The sequence below is a fragment of the Chinchilla lanigera genome, unplaced genomic scaffold (assembly GCF_000276665.1).
Source record: "Chinchilla lanigera isolate Chin_1 unplaced genomic scaffold, ChiLan1.0 scaffold00047, whole genome shotgun sequence".
NCBI classification, from domain to species: Eukaryota; Metazoa; Chordata; class Mammalia; order Rodentia; family Chinchillidae; genus Chinchilla; species Chinchilla lanigera.
In genome coordinates this window covers 8,797,424-8,815,686 of record NW_004955448.1, presented here as the reverse complement: position 1 = coordinate 8,815,686, position 18,263 = coordinate 8,797,424, and the positions used below count along the sequence as shown (strand labels likewise).

Genomic DNA, 18,263 nt, shown 5'->3' with positions numbered 1-18,263 from the left:
TTTTCTCCTTAGAATAAAAGTACAAGAAAACCCCTCTCCTCCTTTGATTTGTGCAGGTGGGGCACTGCGTCTCAGTGAAGACTGACTAGGACAGAGTTTGGTACCAGGAAGGTGGGGTTGTTGCTCTGACTATCTGACCATGTAGTTTCAAGTCTCTGCAAGTGATTTATAAGAGAAGTTTTTAAAGACTTAGAGATACCGGCTAGAGAAATCCTGGAATGCTGGAACCTCCTTGAAGGGTGATACTGGTCAGAATGCAGAAGCCCAGGATGCTGATAGCGACACAGATTGTAAAAACCAGGCTCGGTTGGCTTAGTTGGGAACAGGACTCCATGGCAGTTGGACTTGAGACCATATGTGTTATAGTCTGTCAGGAAATTTGTCTACATTTTGCCCATGTCTTGAGACTTCACATGAGACTGAGATTAAGGATGGTGGATTAATTAATTTGGGGAAGGAAATTTTTTTTTTGGTACTGGGAATAGAACTCAGGGTCTCATGCTTGCCAGGCTGGTGCTGCACTGCTGAGCTACATCCCTGGCACCCTGGCCGTCTGATGTTCAGAGGGTGATATGGGTACCGCTTGCTACTTTTAGTGAGATTTACATGGAGAAACCTCTCCTCCTTTAATTTGTGGGCATCAGGTATTGTATCTCAGCAGCAAAAAAGGTGACTAATACAGAAGAGAATATTTGAACTGAACTGTGAAAGGTGAATAAGAGATTTTCAGGTGAACCAGTGGGAAAAGTCATTTTGGGCCCAGAGAACAAGAGCAAATGTGAAACGTGTCTTGGGATGGTAGCACATGATGTGAGCTGGCCAGGATGTGTGGGGTACACCAGGAGACAAAGAAATGAGGTAATCTGGGGGCTTCAGTGTGCCTCGTACTCTAGCACTGGTAAAGCTGTCAATAAATCGTAAGCTAGTTATCTGAACCAAATTAGAGTCCCCTTACCTATTCGTCTTTTAGGAAGGCTGGGTCTTAACATTGGACCTGCTAACACAGGCTGATGTTGCCTGTCACATTACATCCCCAGGCTCCATACCCACAGTAGCAGGTTGGTGGGGAGGGACCTATGGGGCTCTGCTTCTCATATTCCCTCAGAGAACATATTGGAGACCAGCCTTCTACAAACCTGAGTGCTGAGAAGAGAGTTTTATTGCCCTGCTTGAAGCCCAATACCCGTACACAGTGGCTCACATCATTGGCTATGACTGGTGGTGGCCTGTTTTCTCCGCTTGCCTTTTCTGCCTAGACATTTCCTTCAAGTCTTGGATTCTTATCTTTTGGCATAACCTTTATAAGCCACAGGGTCAACTATAATTTTGTCTGCTGCTCATCTTGGAGTACTTGCTTCCTAGAATATGAACTAGGCCAATAGTCATTGCAAAGATGACCCAGTTTCTCAGGTGGTTCTTGTCTCAATTACTGGGAAGAATAATGGCTAGCTACTCATTTAAAGTGTTGACCCCCAACGTGGTCCACACTGCTTGTTGTGACTGAGTCCTCTTTCCTCTTATTCAGTGACTGGCAATGCTGGAGGGAGGGGGAAGAGTTGGTGGGAGTGGAATGGTGAGGGAGGATGCCTTTGGCAATACGTGGGAGAAATTTTTGTTGTCTCAGTGAGTAGGAGGTAGTAGCTGGACTACTGTCCTGTAATATGCAAGACAATTTTGCAATGTATAGGAAAAGAATGAAGATTTGGGTATAGCAAGTTTTATCCTATGTCAGAGCTCTCACGTATGAAATTGGTCTAATGAATGTTTTACCCAAAGTCTTTTTTTTTTTTTTTTTTGGTCTTTTTATGACAGGGTTTCGCTATGCAGTTCAGGCTGAACTTGAGTTCACTGTAGCCCAGGCGGGCCTTGAACTCGCAACAATCCTCCTGCCTCATCCTCCTGAGTGCTGGGATAACAGGCCTGCACCACCACGCCTGGCTTCCAAAGTCCTTTCTTGCCTAGCAACTCTTCATCTTGTAGCTGAACCTTATATGATATTGATACTCATCTCTGCAATATTATTCATAGGCAGGTCTCTCCCATAGCATTTATTTATAATACATAGCACGTATTTATAATCACCCATTTGTTTTCTTATTTATTGTTAAGCTCTAAGTTCATAAAAGAAGATTTTGTTTGCCTTTTTCACCCTTCAGTATCAAAATTGGTCACTAGCACACAGTTGGTACTGAGTCACTATTTGTTAAATGATTCTGCTGCACATTTAGCAGGGGATTCAGTTAAATTTGAATTTCAGTGAACAACTTTCAAAGGGTATGCATGTCCCACAGTTGTATGGGACATGTTTCTGTCGATCAATATATAAAATGTCAGTTGCTTACCTGAAATTCTAATTTAACCAAGCATCCTACAACTTTTTACAACTGGAGGACAGATACAATATATTGTTTTATTATGCTATGTTTCCACTGCCTCAGTTAGTGCCTTTTAGAGGTAGGCACTTAAATCTGCACTAATTTGACATGACTAAAATAAGCGCCATTTTGATAGAACTAAGATTGAATCTCTGTATTAAAAAGTTTCCTGAGCAAAATCCCAGGATAATGTTTTTCCCTAAGAGTGAACAATAACTCTTACTTGGACCTTTTTGTTCAGATGTAGTTGCTGGAGTTGTTTTCAGTAAAAATTTCCCCAAAACTATAGTTTAAGCAAGGCCTATAACTCAAAGCACTAATTGTGTTATGGGACATTTTAGTTGTGAATCCAAAAACAAGCTCTATAGGTCATCTTCACTTTAAATGAGCCTGATATTATTTATAGGACACTTTGTTCTAGAAGATTATTCTGAGTCATGTTGAAAAACATCCTCTAAACAGGACTGAGTGATGGGCAGATGCCAAAGAACTGACAGTGGTTTTATGGGCACTGAGATTCCTCTTATTTGGTTCCATCAGCATCACAAACAAGAAAACAGATGATGTAGGGCTGTTTGTTAGCTATGTATTCCAGAAATGACAGAAATAATAAGCGGGCTATAGCAGTGTTTCCAGAGCCGAAGCCTGGCAGGGTCAAGCCATTGTTGGTACCTATATGGTGCTTGGAATGCAGAGTGCAAAGCTCTTAAACTCCTCCCTTCCCTTTTCTTGTAGCACATTTGTCTGGAAGAAGCATGGATATCTGAGGCTAACTGGGTTTCAGGCATTGCATGCTGCAGGTCTTTTACCAAGAGAAGTGGTAGGTGAAATGTATAACTCCATCTGTCTGCTTTGCTCCCAACAGTAAATATAGTTGAAGGACCAGATATACGCTGAAGAGAATAACAAATGAAAGAAATTGAGGAAAAATGAATAAAATTTGCCTGTCTGAGGAGATATGGATTAAATTAGATAACTTTGTCTGCCTGAGGAGGTATGGTGAATCAGAGGGTTAAATTACAAATTTTGGTGTATGGTCTAATTTGTGTCAATGAAAAGAATTGAAGTTGTATAAAGTTATATGGTGCCATAAATTATTGTCATCTTCGTCACCATCATCTTTGTCATTCTCACTGAACATCATGCAAGAACATTACAATTTAAAAAAAAATTAAAGTATCTGAGATTTAACTCTGCTCAGACTTTCAAAGTAGACAACTGTCCTCTTCACATTGCTCTTCCAATGAGATGTATATAATTAGGAATAGTTAATGTTTCAGAAGATTTTTATAGTCTTTATTCTGAAGGAATGATATTTCCAGGTTTGTGCATGTGCAATAAGCCAAATCGTTCCGGGAGAGTTACCAACTTGTTTCCTGGCTGTGCATGCTCTGCTCTCAGGAGTCCTTGCTGTGTCTTTGTATTTCCTTCTTTTTCCGTGTCTTTAATATTATTCACCAAAAGTCATTTTGTGCGCTCTTTTTCTTCTTTCCTTGATCCTCCTAGGATTTCAATTTTTCAAGAAAGCCATCTGATTTTATTAAAAATGAGACAATGAAACAAATGCTTCCAAACCTGGCCTAGAGTAGGAGGTCTGGCCAACACAGTCAACTGCAAGACACACAGGAGACCCTTGTGATACACAGGTCACATGCTCAATTTAATTTTAGGTCATTTATGCTAGGTCAAGACAATGTTGAGTCGCGGTGATGTCCCATTGTTATTCCCCAGCTTCCTTCCTGGTCAGTGGGAGGGCGGAGTTGGCTATTTGAGTCTTTTCCAAATTGTGATGCTCTTTCTGCTGTCGCTGTATCAGTGAGCTCTGCCCTTTCTGGTGTTGTAGAAGCTTCTTTAATGACAGTTACTACCGATTTTCTGCCCATGCTAGTGGTATGAAATTACATTTATAGCTCAAGAAATTATTTGATTTTTAAAACACTAAGTAGATCATAGCACAAAAGATAAGTGGATAGGGCCACAGTAATGAGGTGGTCTGGCAGTGACTTAAATTTGAAAAACATCGGATGAGGGCCCACTGGTCACTTCATTCGGAGGACATGATACAGTTTAAGCCACATAGCACCAGTGAACCTTTCTCAAATTATGCTAGTAGAGCTGCCTTTGCTGGAAGAAAGGAAGCGATGGAATTTTCAGGATCCATTACTATATGAATTATGGATTAAATCAGTGAAGATTCTGAGCTATAGATTGACATGATGCATCCTGTCAAAGGACCACTTATAAACTTGGAAGGTTCATTTATGATGTAACATGTCAAAAGCCCATTTATTAAAATCTCTGTGCCCCAGATTGATGATATTGTCTTTTCTCAAAATATATTTTAGTCCTAAGTGAAGGGAAGAGGAAAGAAAAGACAGCTTTCTTTTTAAAGTGACAGAGCCCATTGCTGTCGGTCAGGTAACAGATGGTGAATACCTGAACTATGCCCGTGACTGGCACTGTAGGGATGGTTCAGAGAAATAGCAAGAGGTAGAACCAATAGGTTTTCTTCACCCACCAGGTTATCTCCCAGTGGAAAGGCCTTTGAAAATGTATTCTCTGGCTTTGTTCATGCTTATGGACACCCTCAGGACTGGGAGTGTGTTTTGCACACATTTGGCCTTTGCACAAAAGTTAAAAGGGAATGAGTATGAACCAGTTTTCTAGGAGGCCTCCTAAGTGGCTGCTGGGCCAAGCGTGGTAGCACGTGCCTGGAATCCCAGCACTTGGGAGACTGAGGCAGGAGGATCACTGAGAGTTCGAGGCTGCCTGGGGTCCATACTGAGTTCAAGGTTAGCTTGAATTATACAACGAGGCCCTATCTAAAAAAAAACAAACCCTCAAAAACCCAAAACCAAAACCAAAACCAAAAAAAAAAGTGACTGCTGCTGTATAGTAAAATATACTTTATAAATTAAAAAGCTGTAATATAAAAATGGATACTGAATATACAATGATATTAAAGATGACAAATTGCTATGTAGTTACAGCAAAATAAAAGTCATGAAATACAAGGTACAAAGGGTACCGATGTTGTTAATTAAATGGCATAACAGTCTGTGAAGCAAGTCCTGTATTGGGCTGATTCTTCTTGTAAATAGACAAGATATAAGGATTCACTCATTCATCCATCTAGTCTATAAATATTTATTAAGCACATTGATTATGGTTTTATGGATCAGCAGAACCCAGCATGGAGGTGGCCAGTGCAGGTCGTGGATACTGTATTTCAGGAGTAAATGCTCTGCCTGGGAACTGCTTGCTAAGTGGGATGTTATTTACTGGTGCAGACAAATTAAAAACATAAATAACATTCCAATGTCCAAATCTTTTCAATAAACACAAATTATGAGTTTTGTATATGTAAAACACAATCTCCCAGTGGAAAGACACTTTATTGGTGATTTATGTTGTATCAAGTACAGGGCAATTGCTAGTCAAAATCATTCCCTGATTTTGTTAGCATTTATAGCCCTCCCCTCACCCCAATAGCCAAAAGAAATATTTTCAGATTAATTTGTGGATAATAAAACAGTGTATATTTTGTCAACTTTCATTCATTAATTTCTAAAGAGGTGGTTTTGGCATAGCATTTGTGATGATTCTTACTCCCAATTTGATTACAATGTACAGTCAGGAATAGCCAGAAATAGCTTGCCTCTTGTCCTAGTCATATACTCTGTTTTTTTTTCCCCGGTACCTGAAATCGAACTCATGACCTTGCGCTTGCCAGGCAGGCTCTGTGCCGCTGATCTAAATCTCCAGCCCCTCGACATACTCTCTCTGTGTGCTGACCAACCTCAGGGGAAGGGATGAAGCAGGGAAAATTTTTCTTTGATGCCCTAGAGAAGGGGTGTATCTTATCTTTCTGTCACTTCATCATCCTACCTTTTGAATCCATTCTCTATTCAGCAATCAGAAAGATCTTTTAAAAACCCTAAGCCGAATTATGACTATTCTCTTAGGACATCTTGGAGCACTCAGGATGAATCCTTATTCTTTCTCATAGTCAGTCCAATGTAGGCCATCTCTGTTTTCCTCATTGTATCTTGGCTACATTGGTCTTCATTCTGCTCCCTACACCTCCTAAGACCTTTCTTGCTTATTCTTTGCATAAACTGTTCTTTCTGCAATGAATGTTCTTCTCCCAGCTTGAAAACTGCTTTGTTCCATCGACCCTTTAGGGCTCCATTAGGGACTTTTCTCACTGCTTTCTTTTATCCAATTTCAATATCACTCAAAACACTCTATACATTTTCTTTGTGAGTGTAATCATAATTGTTATCACATCTTTCTTTTTGTTTTTTTGGTCCCTCATTGAAAGTTCATCAGGGCAGGTAACATGCCTCTTTTGTTGAGCATTGACTAATTCACACAGAGCACATATCTGACACATAGTAGCAATCCTTACTCCTTATCAAAGCCAATATTTGTTAAAAATATTCACTGTAAATCTCTATTGGTTCCAGTTCAGTATGTCCACTTTAGTTGAGGTGACAATTCCAGATAGGATTTAAGGAGCTGTGCTTTTGTGGACAAGGGAATTAGGAAAGTTGGGGTTGTAGTCTGCAATCAGAGGAGGCGTTTTGTCTGCCCCCTGACACTGTGCCACGTGGTGGGGCCCATAGCGGCTAGGCAGCCCCTGGACACACAATATCTCTTTGTGCTCTCTGTGCTCAGGTGGAACCTTGGCTGATGCAGGATGTGAAGGAACTGATCAAGGTCTGGGTAAGTTCAACAGTTAAATACAGCAACGAGCTCAAGGAAGATTGATTTTTATTTTAACTTCGGGCCAAGGCAGGAAAAGTCTTCACAGTTTTCATATGGCCCCTGCCTTTCACTCCTCTCGGGATGCTGAGGAAGTTTTTGAGTTTTCTTTGCTGTGTTTCTCCTGATTCATGTTTGACCGTAAGGTTTGGGTCCTTATCATCACAGATCAGGCAAGAAGAAAAGAAAAACAATATAATACAGGGAGAGATCCCAACCAAGACACAGATTCCTACAATGGGACTGACGTTACCATTTTTAAGAGAATTAAATGCAATAACAATTTCTGACCTCTCTGCGTATTTCAATGAATGGCTATCCTTTATTATCAGTGCTCCAAATTACCCTTGACCTTAATTCATGCTCCTCTGCCTGGCGGAATTGAGGATACCACAGGAAATCCGGTCTTCCATTAGAAGTTGAGAATATGCTACAGGACTAATGATGATATTGCATACCTGTCTGTCCACACTCTCCAGAGAGATTGTGTGTGTGTGTGTGCGTGTGTGTGTGTGTGTGTGTGTGTGTGTGAGGTTTGGGTTGAGGCTTCTTGTTTGTGTCCATCTCGTCTCCATCTTGGAGTTAATACTTTGGCTGGTGAACTCTTACTCTCAGACCTAATTAAGAAGCCACCTCCCCTGTGAAGTCTTCTTCGACTCTCAATCACACTTTGCTTTCTCCGTGTGCTCCTTCTTCCCAGAATATCATGTGTTGGTATACTTGTCAGTCTTCCCACATTGAAGTAGGAGTCCTTCGAGGCATGGACTCTGTGTTGTTTATCTCTGTGCTCTTAGTATCTAGCACCGTGCCTGGTACAGAGTAGATACTCCTTGTTGAATGGACAAAGGAGGGAAAGGTATAAACTCCTTGAAACAATAACTTACTTGGAGCCTTCTTGTCTGATTTGTAGCAAACACTGTTGGTAACCTGTCCAGCTCTCCTTGGATATCTTTTATCATTTCTTTAAACCTCTCCCTTGAATTTAGTGTTCTTTTCCATCTGATCTTCTGAACTCGTGACTCTTTTTGAAAGTATGCGCTTGAACTTCTGGAGGCATTGTGTCTGCTAGCACAGAAAAGCAGAGGTGTCTGTGAGTTTACAGCTCAGCCTGAGGGACTCATTCAGAGCAAAGCAAGTAGGACCGTGTGTATGGGACTGTATAACTTTAGGTTCTGTGGATCTAGAGGTCATAGTTCACAGAGAAGGGAGCTTCCTCCGAGGGATATAGTGAGTTCTGTTTGCAGTAAAGAGATGGCTGCTACCTAGCATTTTAGAACTCTCTGTGATGGTCGACCAGTAAGAAAAAAGAGGTGCTATCATACTGTCAGGGCTAATTGGCTCTGGTCATAATGAGGAGACAGTGGATCTAGGGGCTTAATCTTGGTGCTTCTCTGGTTATTGTTATCATTTTTAATTGTGAATGGGCAACTGCAGCAACACTAGCCTGACAGGAGAGCAGTAACTGGGCTCAGATCCCTCAGAGGTGAAAGTCTGGTTCATTCCACAAGGCTAGCTGCCTAGACCAGCAGCAGTGCTTGCTGAAGATAAAGGACGTGTAGAATGGGCAATACAGGAATGAGATAATGAATTCCAGTTATGAGTTTGAGATCTGCTATGGCAGCGTAATTTTTCTCATCCCACCAAAGTAGCTCTTTTTTTGGGGGGGGGATGTGCTGTTTCCCATACTGGGAATCAAACTCACGACTTTGCACTTACCAGGCAGGTGCTGTGCCGCTGGGCTAAACCCCCAGCTCTCCCACCAACATAGCTCTTGCAGGTTTTTCCCTAGAAATATATATATATTTTTTGGTCTTTTTGAGACAGGGTCTTGCTATGCAGTTCAGGCTGGCCTTGAACTCACTTTGTAGCCCAGTCTGGTCTCGAACTTGCAACGATCCTCCTGCCTCAGCCTCCCGAGTGCTGGGATTACAGACGTACACCACCCCTCCCGGCCTCTCCCTAGAAATTTTGACGACCCGTCAGTTGAAGAAGCTGTGGCACAAAGAGTGAACCTAGATAAGTGGACCTAAGTGATTCTGTAGTTCGTTCCCTGTGCCATATATACTCTCTCACCAATTCTATGTTCCTCTGCCCTGGTCTCCCTCACCCATGCCTCCCCCTCAGGGGGCTGCCCACAGGCACCGGAGCTGCTTTTCTGGACACACACAGAGTTATGAGTGCCTAGGAGCTCACCACATCTCTGTGGTGCTCTTTGCCAGCAACCGAAAGGGATGGGAATGTGACAGCCCAGCTCCCTTCCCTCAGGTCGGACAATCCTGAGGCATAGACTCCACCCCAGAGTTTTCCTTGGGATCAGCCTGACGCTATCACAGAATTTTTCCTCAAATTCAACCCTAGCTTGGCTTTTCCCATTCCTTTACTGGATTTCCCTTTGCAATATTTAAAATCACTCGCACAAGAATTTTCATTTTAAAATCTGCTTTTAGAGAGTTTCACATAGACAGATTGTTTCTTCCTTACCTAACTTTTCAGACAATACACTGTGATTAATCACAGTTTTCCATTTACGTGACCATCGCTGAGGAGCAGGAGTAGAACCACCCATGAAGCAGGGCTTACTTGGGAGACTGTTTTCTTGCATCTCTACATCTCTTGCATTTCTATGTATTTTGGAAGTGGAGCCGATTGTGCTTGGTTCCAGACTATCTTCACAAGATCTGTGCGTGGTGGTCAGCCTTGGAGACCCAGCTAATGTCTCCTTCTAGAGCAAAAGGCCAGCATGCTTTCCACTCATTATGAAAGATTTATGTTCTTTATGCTCAGGGCTCCTTCCCCCTGGTGTAACTCACCGTGTGTGCAGGTATCTCTAGGAGTCCATCCACACTGCCCAGGGAAACTTCGGAGCAAGAGGGCGTTAAGAGTACTGTAGTTTTCACTGTATAGATCTTTTACTTCTTTTGTTAGATTGATTCCAAAGTATTTCATTTTTTGGATGCTATGATGAAAGGTTTGGCTTCCTTAATTTCTCTCTCAATGTGTTTGTTGTTTGTGTATAGGAATGCTATTGATTTTTTTGAGTGTTGACTTTGTATCCAGCTACACTACTGAATTTGTGTATTAATTCAAGAGCCCATGTCATCTGTGAAGAACAACTGGGATGAGGGAAAAGAGAAAAAAAGAAAGAAGGGAAAAAATATGTGTACACACACAAGACAGCTAAGATAATTGCACTACTAATTTCTATTACTTTCTTGAAAGGAACAGTTGATATTTAATTGTTTGATCATTCTTACATGCCTATATTTATTTATCTGAGTAATCAATTTGAAGATAACAATATGTAACACAACAATTATTGTTAATTTCTTATCACTTTGTCTGAAATTCTGTATTATTTTTATTGTTTTTAGGTGTTTCATTTGTGTCTGTGTGTTTGTTAATATGTTTTGGTTCTTTATTTTTAAAATAAAAAAATAAAAGAAAAAAAAGAAAAAATATATATACATATAAGGATGGCTGAGATAAGTGTATTGCTGATGTCTGCTGGTTTATTGAAAGGAACAGTTAATGCTTACTTTTTTTTCTCTCTTGACCAATTATCAAGCTTGTATCTGTAACTGGAGCAACTAATTTGAAGACAACACTATGCAGTATAACAACCATTGCTGAATTCCTACCGCCTTGTTTAAGGAAGCTCTGTATCATTTCTAATGTTTTTTTTTTATTAATTTTTATTGTCTTTAATTGTTTGATCAATCTTGCATTCTTACATCTGGTAATCTGAGTAACTTTGCTGAAGATAACAATATGTAATATAACAACCATTGTTAATTCCTATCATCTTGTTTTGGAATCCTGTATTGTTTTGTTTTTTGTCTTTACTGTTGCTATTTTGTTATTTTTTTCTCTTTAAAATAAAAAAAGGCAATTAATACAAAGGTGCTGAAGCTCGCGCTGCTTCCTATGTTCTGGGTATAAAATATTTTGTCTCTGGCCTAGGAGTCTTGTGTCTTCTCCCTGCCTCTACAAAAGAGTGACAGGCGAACTTCTTACCATTGAAAACGGATAAAATCTCAGATCCTTCACTTGATGCATTTTTGCTCAGGAATGACCAGTAGTTCTTTCCCTATGCAGTCCATCTAATTGTACTCTCCATGCCTTTGCAGCATCTGCCAAAATAGGTTTTGGGGATTGACCCATTGGATGCGGCCTCTTTCCCCTCAGATATTCACTCTCAGTCTCTGTTGGTTGGTCACATGTCACCTGATTTTCACCACCACCAACACCACCATCACTACCACCAAAATAAATAAAAACCAAATCAACAGAGAAACACTGCTGCAGGGATGCTTGGCCTGATCAGCTGTAACTATGAAGCCAATTCCTTCTGAATCCAGTACTGCTTTGCCCTCCCTTCAGCCGCCCTTCCCTGCTGCTAAAAGACTTACCCAGACCAGTAGCCCCTTCCTGTGTTTCCCTAATTTTGATCCCATGTATGAAAGTCAAAGCCTTCAAATAGAATTTGGATTATTTATATACATGTTAAAATAAGCCCAAAGGACTTTATAAATTGGCACGTTATTACTTTAAATGACAGGGAAGTAACATGGAGACTCAAAACCTAAAGTTTTTTGGTGACTCATCTGTGAAATCAGAAAACTCTTACCTTAAAGTTTCAGTTTTTATTTTACTTAGTGTCAAAGTAGGGATTTTGTTTTTATTACCGCCCAAAGAGGCCCATTATCTCTTTCATCACATGAGACTGCCCAGAATAACATGTCTCACTTAAGAGGGACACCTCAAAAGCTATGATGTGAAGGGTTGTGGTTTTGTTAATGGAATTTTCCGGGCTTTGATTGGCTGAAAAGGGACAAGGAAAAAATCTGTATTATTATTAAAATATGGTGAAGATTTTATTTTGAGACTTTATAGTTACATAGTTTTAAGCAAGAGATCCAATTCCGTGGGAAACTGGGTTAAGAATGAACTGCATTTTTGATTTATAGGCACTGGCACTTGGATTCTCCAAGCCTTTGTTTGACTGCAAAGTGGAAATAATAATAACAGTAGCAGCAAAGGCTGTGAGCATCAAGTGAAGTGGTGCATTTGTTATGTGCTCTATAAACGTATACAAAGTTGAGTGAGCTGCATGACCCAGAAGACAAACAGTAAATTTTCATGGACTAAAAGAAGATATTATTTAGCAACTTTAAATTTACTCAGATTATTAAAGGAGTTTTTCATCCTTATTAAATATGAAGTGATTTTTCATAAAATGTAACTCATAAAATTTGTTTTCCTGGATCCAGACTTAGCTTAATAGATCAAAAGTATGAAACTGATTGTCCACTATGACATTAGCTTCAAAAGTTTGGAGATTTACCCTCCAGTCTACGAAGAACAGAGCCCTGACTCAACATAGTATTTTCATATTGTATGGCAAGGTCTTTTAGTTTTTCTATAGGGGTATAAAGCAAACTTTTGTTTGTCCTGAAACTTCTGACTTATTTGTAAGTATCTGTCAATAAGTAACCACCAAAAGAAAGATTTTTGGGTAAGTTTTGCTATTTTAAAGTAGGATGAGTTGAAATATTGTAATGAACTTGAGTTCACAGTTTAAGCTCATACATAAAGGCTTAGCTTGACTTGGCTGCTCTAAATCTGATCCCACAGTTTCACAATATTTGGGCTTTCATGAGGCTGCCTTTTATTGTCTCTCATTTTCTGTCTTTAAAAACATCTGGTTCTAATGCTTAACATGTGAATAATTAGATTATTAAACAGTAGATGACAATAAAATGTTGTTGGAGTGAATTAATTATCCTAAGAAGATATTAATCCATCAGTGTGGACTTTTAATTCATTCAGTGAGTTTGTCTATTAAAAATGCATCTCCCTGTAACAGTAATCTTCTAAGATATGGTTTTGTCATTCCATTCTCACAAAAGAGCTTCTACTAAGTTTCATGAATGGCTATTTTTTTATTTATCCAGCTGTACCTATTTTTTTTTTTGGTACCAGGAGTCTAACTCAGGACTTTGGGCATGCCAGGCAGGCACTTGTGCCACTGAGCTGTATCTCCTCCCCTATCCAGTTGTACCTTTATTGAACATCTATTGAGTGAAAAGTAATATATGAAAATTTACATAAAATCATGAATATACACTATCACAAGTGGAAGTGTGTGTTGGGAAAGTTATTTTATAAGATGCAATATGCTTTTTTCCACATAGAAATATAACAATTTTACTTGAGCATGTTAGAATGAGAAAGGAGAGGCTGTAACATACACAGGGGAACTACAATAAATAATTTCCTTCTTTTCTCCATCCCATTTTCCTTCTTGATACATTTATCACACAATCAGTGAGAAAATGAAAAGAAGAGGAACTATGTGAATTGGCTTCTATGTTCAATAATCGTTGCTAATCATACAGACTCTCACTTTAATTTACTAATTATCACAGAGTTTCCTATAGTCAGTGGTGGAGCAACAGAAGATGAACTGTCCCAGCACTTGTTTCCCAGGAATTTTATATAATCTGCTTGCTTTCAAAATAGGCTTTTTGTGTTTGTGGGAGAGGAAAGATCAACAAGGTGTAGTTTGTCACTAAAAGACAGCTTTGTATATAAGATGGTTCTTTTTCTCATGGTTCCAGCCTCACACATGACTTCTTTTCATTCAGGAGCAGAAAGTAAAGTCAGAGGATTGAGTTACTGACTGTTATTGTGAGCAGAAATTGCACTAGTGCTGCAGAATAGGAGGAAGAGAGACAGACATCAAGAAGAAGGACAAGAGAAAGAGATGGTGTATTAGAAGGGCCATAAGGCGTACTGGGGCAGAAACTGCAAGACAACACCTTGAACACTAGTCTGGGATGACTATGCAACCTCTGAAGCCGTCAAAGGTCTATGGGCCAACAGCCATGTCCTCCAGACAAGCTTTCACACCCTAGCAGCGCCTCCAAGGAGGTATTTCACTCTGGACAGCCTCAATGCAAGGAAATAGGAAGTGACTACCTACTTCACAACTTCCATCTTCCAGTCTCTGCTCACCTTTTACTTAGGACAAAGAAGCACTGCTTAAATGAATTCCAGTCTGGATATTCCATGGTCCATTAAACAAAATATTTATTATGCATCCACTGAATAAATTTATGTTGCAGGCATTGCTCTAGACTCAAGGATAGCAGAGCAAACAATAGGAACTTCATGTGTAGTGGGAAGCCCAAGAAGAAACAAGTAAAAAATGACATGAACGAGTTAGTGGTGAGAAGAAGAAAACAGAACAGGATGATGTGCTAGACAGTCAAGTGGACAGTGGTATGAAGTAGGGTGTGATTCGAAAGGTCTTCCTGGGGTCTGGAGGCCAACATCTGATGTCAGACCTAAATGTCCAGCAGTCAGCTACATTAATATCAGGAAGAGCATTCAAGGAAGAAGGAACAGCGGAGTAAAGGTCCTAAAAAAGAGCTTTACAATCTAGGAAGAAAAGGAACGGCCCACAAGGAGCTGAAGTCCATAAAATATTGTAGGGCATTATAGACCACGGTAAAGCTCTGAGTTTATCCAAATATATCTGGAAGCTTTTGGCATTTTCTAAGCAGATGAGTGGTAAAATTTGGTCAGCATTTTTAGCAGGACACACTGTGTAACGAATGAACCGAAGAGGGAGTGGAGTAGAGGTAAGGTGCTGGGTAGGCAATGGAACAATACCTTGTAGGAAAAATGATAGTGATTTGAACAAAGATAATAGTGGTGGTGAGTGTGAAGTGATGATGTCAGATAGATTTTGTAAGCGGAAAGGAGTTTGATGATAAGCCGGGCAAGAGGTTTGAAAGGGAGATGTTAAAATAACATCAAGGCTTTAAGATGTAGTAGCTACCACCTACTGAAATAAAGAAGCAAGATAAAAGAACTGGTTTGAGAGGTGGTGGGAATCAAGGGAGATGTTGAGTCGCAGCTTAGGCGAGAAGTCAGGCTTGGAGATACACAGCTGGGAATCATCAGTTTATAGGTGCTGTGTAAAGCCACGGGGAAGATATCACCGGGCACAAGTCTTGGGGCATTTTGATTACCTAGTTGATGAGAAGGGTTGAAGACCGAAAAGGAGGCTGGAAGAGTGGGCAGCGAAGTTGGAGAGAAAGCAGGAAAATGTGCGTGTCTGTAAAGAAAGCGTTTCAAGGAAGATAGAGCGTTCAATTGTATCGAGTGTGGCTGCTGGAGCAGATGACAACTGACCTCTGCTTTTAACAGTATGGAGGGAGAGGGTTTGGTAGTATGTGAGAAATGAAACTCTGGAGTTTAAAAGGGAACTGGGCTGGGCGTGGTAGTGCACGCCTGTAATAGCAGCACTCGTGAGGCTGAAACAAGAGGATTACCATGAGTTCAAGGCCAACCTCCACTACATAGAAGACCCTGTCTCAAAAATAAAATAAAACAAAAAACAAAACAAAACAAGGAATTGGGAGAAAGGCCATTGAGTCACCTAAATGTAGGAGTTTCTTCTGTTTTTCAGGTTCCTGTAAAAAGAAAAGGAAAGGAGAAGAGCTGAGGTGATATGGTACCCAAAGTTCCCTTTTCCCTCCTTCCTTTCTTTCCTTCGTCCCTCCCTCCTTTCCTCCCTCCCTTCCTTCCTTCCTTCCTTCCTCCCAAGATGGGAGATATCATTGCATGTTTGTGTCCCAATTTGTATGATTCAGAAGAAGGGAATAAATCAGATGGTGTAAGAAAGAAGGGTAGGATCCTGATTATACCAATGCAGTGGCCTTGGATTTTAGGCAAAGCAATCCCTAAATCTCTTGCTTCACTTTGCTCCATATTTTTTCATATGGAATTGTTGTGACTTATAAGGTCATATTTAATTATGGGTACAGTTAGCTACATTTAGCTATAAGTAGAGTTATTAAACCTACCATGAAACTTGGAAAGAGAATTATATGATCTGACCTAGCAATTGTAAGGTACTGTGTAAATAATCCATGAGCTCAGAGACTGGCAGGGCAAAAATAATTGTCAAACATGACCTCTTCAGTGTCTACATTATTTCCAAGCAGGCTTTGCACTGTCCTGCTTCTCTGCAATCATGATCAGTAGATTCCAGGAAGCTACGAGATTAGTAGGATGCTGAGTAGCATGGGGTACCAGAAATCAACCCATTTTATACTCTAGGGGTAAAATGAAGTGGAGAAAAGAGGATATATTTTAAAAGGAATTTTTTGTGAAGAAAACATATTTCATAATCCATATTGATTATCTAAATTGGCAAGTTAACCAACTAAGTAATTACTCGGTTTTGAAATTTCAGACCTATCTGGTAGATGGTGCTTTGAGATGCCCTTTTTTCTTTCACGTAAAATCATAATTTGGGTCTTTTGGGACTTAAGTATTGACAGAAATTATTTCTGCTGAAGAAGAGAGTTGTTTTAAATTGAGAATTCAATCATAAGCAGTTTTTGAAAACTTTTCTCTAGGTAGGTTCTATCACAAGAACTTTACTCCTTTACATTTAACCCTCACAAAAGCGTATTTTACTCCTATCGCCTTTATTTTTTAGATAAAGAAACTGAGGCTCAGAAATATTAAATAACTTGCCCTAGGTCACCAATCTGAAAAATAGCAGAGGTAAAGGTTTGAATTTGGAAAGCCTGTGTCCAATGTCTCTGCTTTCAGCCGCAGTTTATAATTCTAGTATGCTTAAAGGTTAAAAAGGTTAGTATTCTTTTACAGATGCCCACATGAAGAATAAATAAAATGAGTAAATATGAATCTCATTCTGAAATTTCTCATTTTAATTATGCAGGTACCTGCTACTTTTACACTTTGAGTCTGGCCTTAGCATGTAAAACAAGCCTGAACACAAATAAAAATGGCATCTTTACCCTTTTGTTTCTTAGAAATGATTCAACAATTTGAAATTCTGATTTCCATTTCTAGTGAGGAGGGATTGGAGACAAGAGATGTCCAACTCTTTCTCATCTTTGCCAAGGAAACAGCCATAGAAAATATCCTTAAAGTGTAGCTAGGAAACTTCAGGTTAAAAACTCTTTTTTTTTCTTTTTCTTTTTTTGCCTATAAATGAATATTTTGCACAACTCTTGTGCTGGTTTGGAGCCCTCTGACTAGGAGGCTTCTTAGTAGAATGAGATGGGTAATATTTTGTTGCATCGTCCAAGTTTCACTGTCCATAATGGCAGACTGTATGTCTATGTTTGTGTATCTGTTCCTAACACAGGCCCCAAAACTGAAATAATAAACAAACAATTGATTCCACCACCCACAGGCAATTCTTTGAAATCTGTTCTTCTGGATTTTTCTCCAGTGCATATTAACAGGATAAATACTCTTGTGTCTACCTCTATTTAATGGCTTGCTTTTTCTTACCTATGAAATTTATGAAGTTGAAGCATTATGCAAAATAGCTAACATATAGCATTAGCCTAGGTGTCTCTCAACAGGTGAATGGGTAAGGAAAATGTTACGGGTGATATGTGCGCACACACACCATGGGACACTATTTGACTTTAAGAAAGAAGGAAGTTTTATCGCTGTAATAACACGAAGGAGCTGTGGGATATGTTAGGTGAACTAACCCAGGCACAGGAAGACAAATTCCATTTTTTTCACTTACATGTGAATCTGAACATTTTTAATTCATAGAAGTAGGAAGTACGAGAAGGAGGTTGGGGAGGACAGAAATGGAAGAAATTGGCCAAAAGATACACAGTTCCAGGAACACACTAAGAATAGGCTTCAAGACCTATTGTACCCCAAGGTGACCATAGTCAATAGATGCACACTTTAAAATTATTTTAAAAATAAGTCTGAAATGTTCTTACTACAGAAATGATGAATATATGCTGTGAAAGGTATGTTAATCAGCTTAATATAATCGCATCATGTATTGATACATCAAAATATTACATGGTGTCACGTACAGATGTACAGTTGTTATTTGTCAATACATATTAAAAATTATGCCGGGGTGGTGGCCCATGCCTGTAATCCCAGCACTCTGGGAGGTGTGACTCCAGCCTGAGCAATTTAGTAACTTAGTGAGAGTCTGTTTTAAAATAAAAAATAAAATGGTCTGCGTATGTAGCTCAGTGTGAATTCTGTAGATTTAGTCCTTAGTACCACACCAAAAGATTCTTTTCCTCA

At 39.7% G+C, this 18,263-nt stretch overlaps 1 long non-coding RNA gene across 1 annotated transcript in view; it reads left to right on the top strand.

Moving 5' to 3' along the window:
• The window catches only part of LOC102024625, a 62,914-nt gene extending 48,274 nt beyond the window's left edge, over window positions 1–14,640 (top strand). The window contains exon 3 of the long non-coding RNA XR_262467.1: window positions 13,790–14,640. This is a non-coding gene — a long non-coding RNA (uncharacterized LOC102024625). The remainder of the gene's footprint in view (window positions 1–13,789) is intronic.
• Window positions 14,641–18,263: the final 3,623 nt, after the last annotated feature.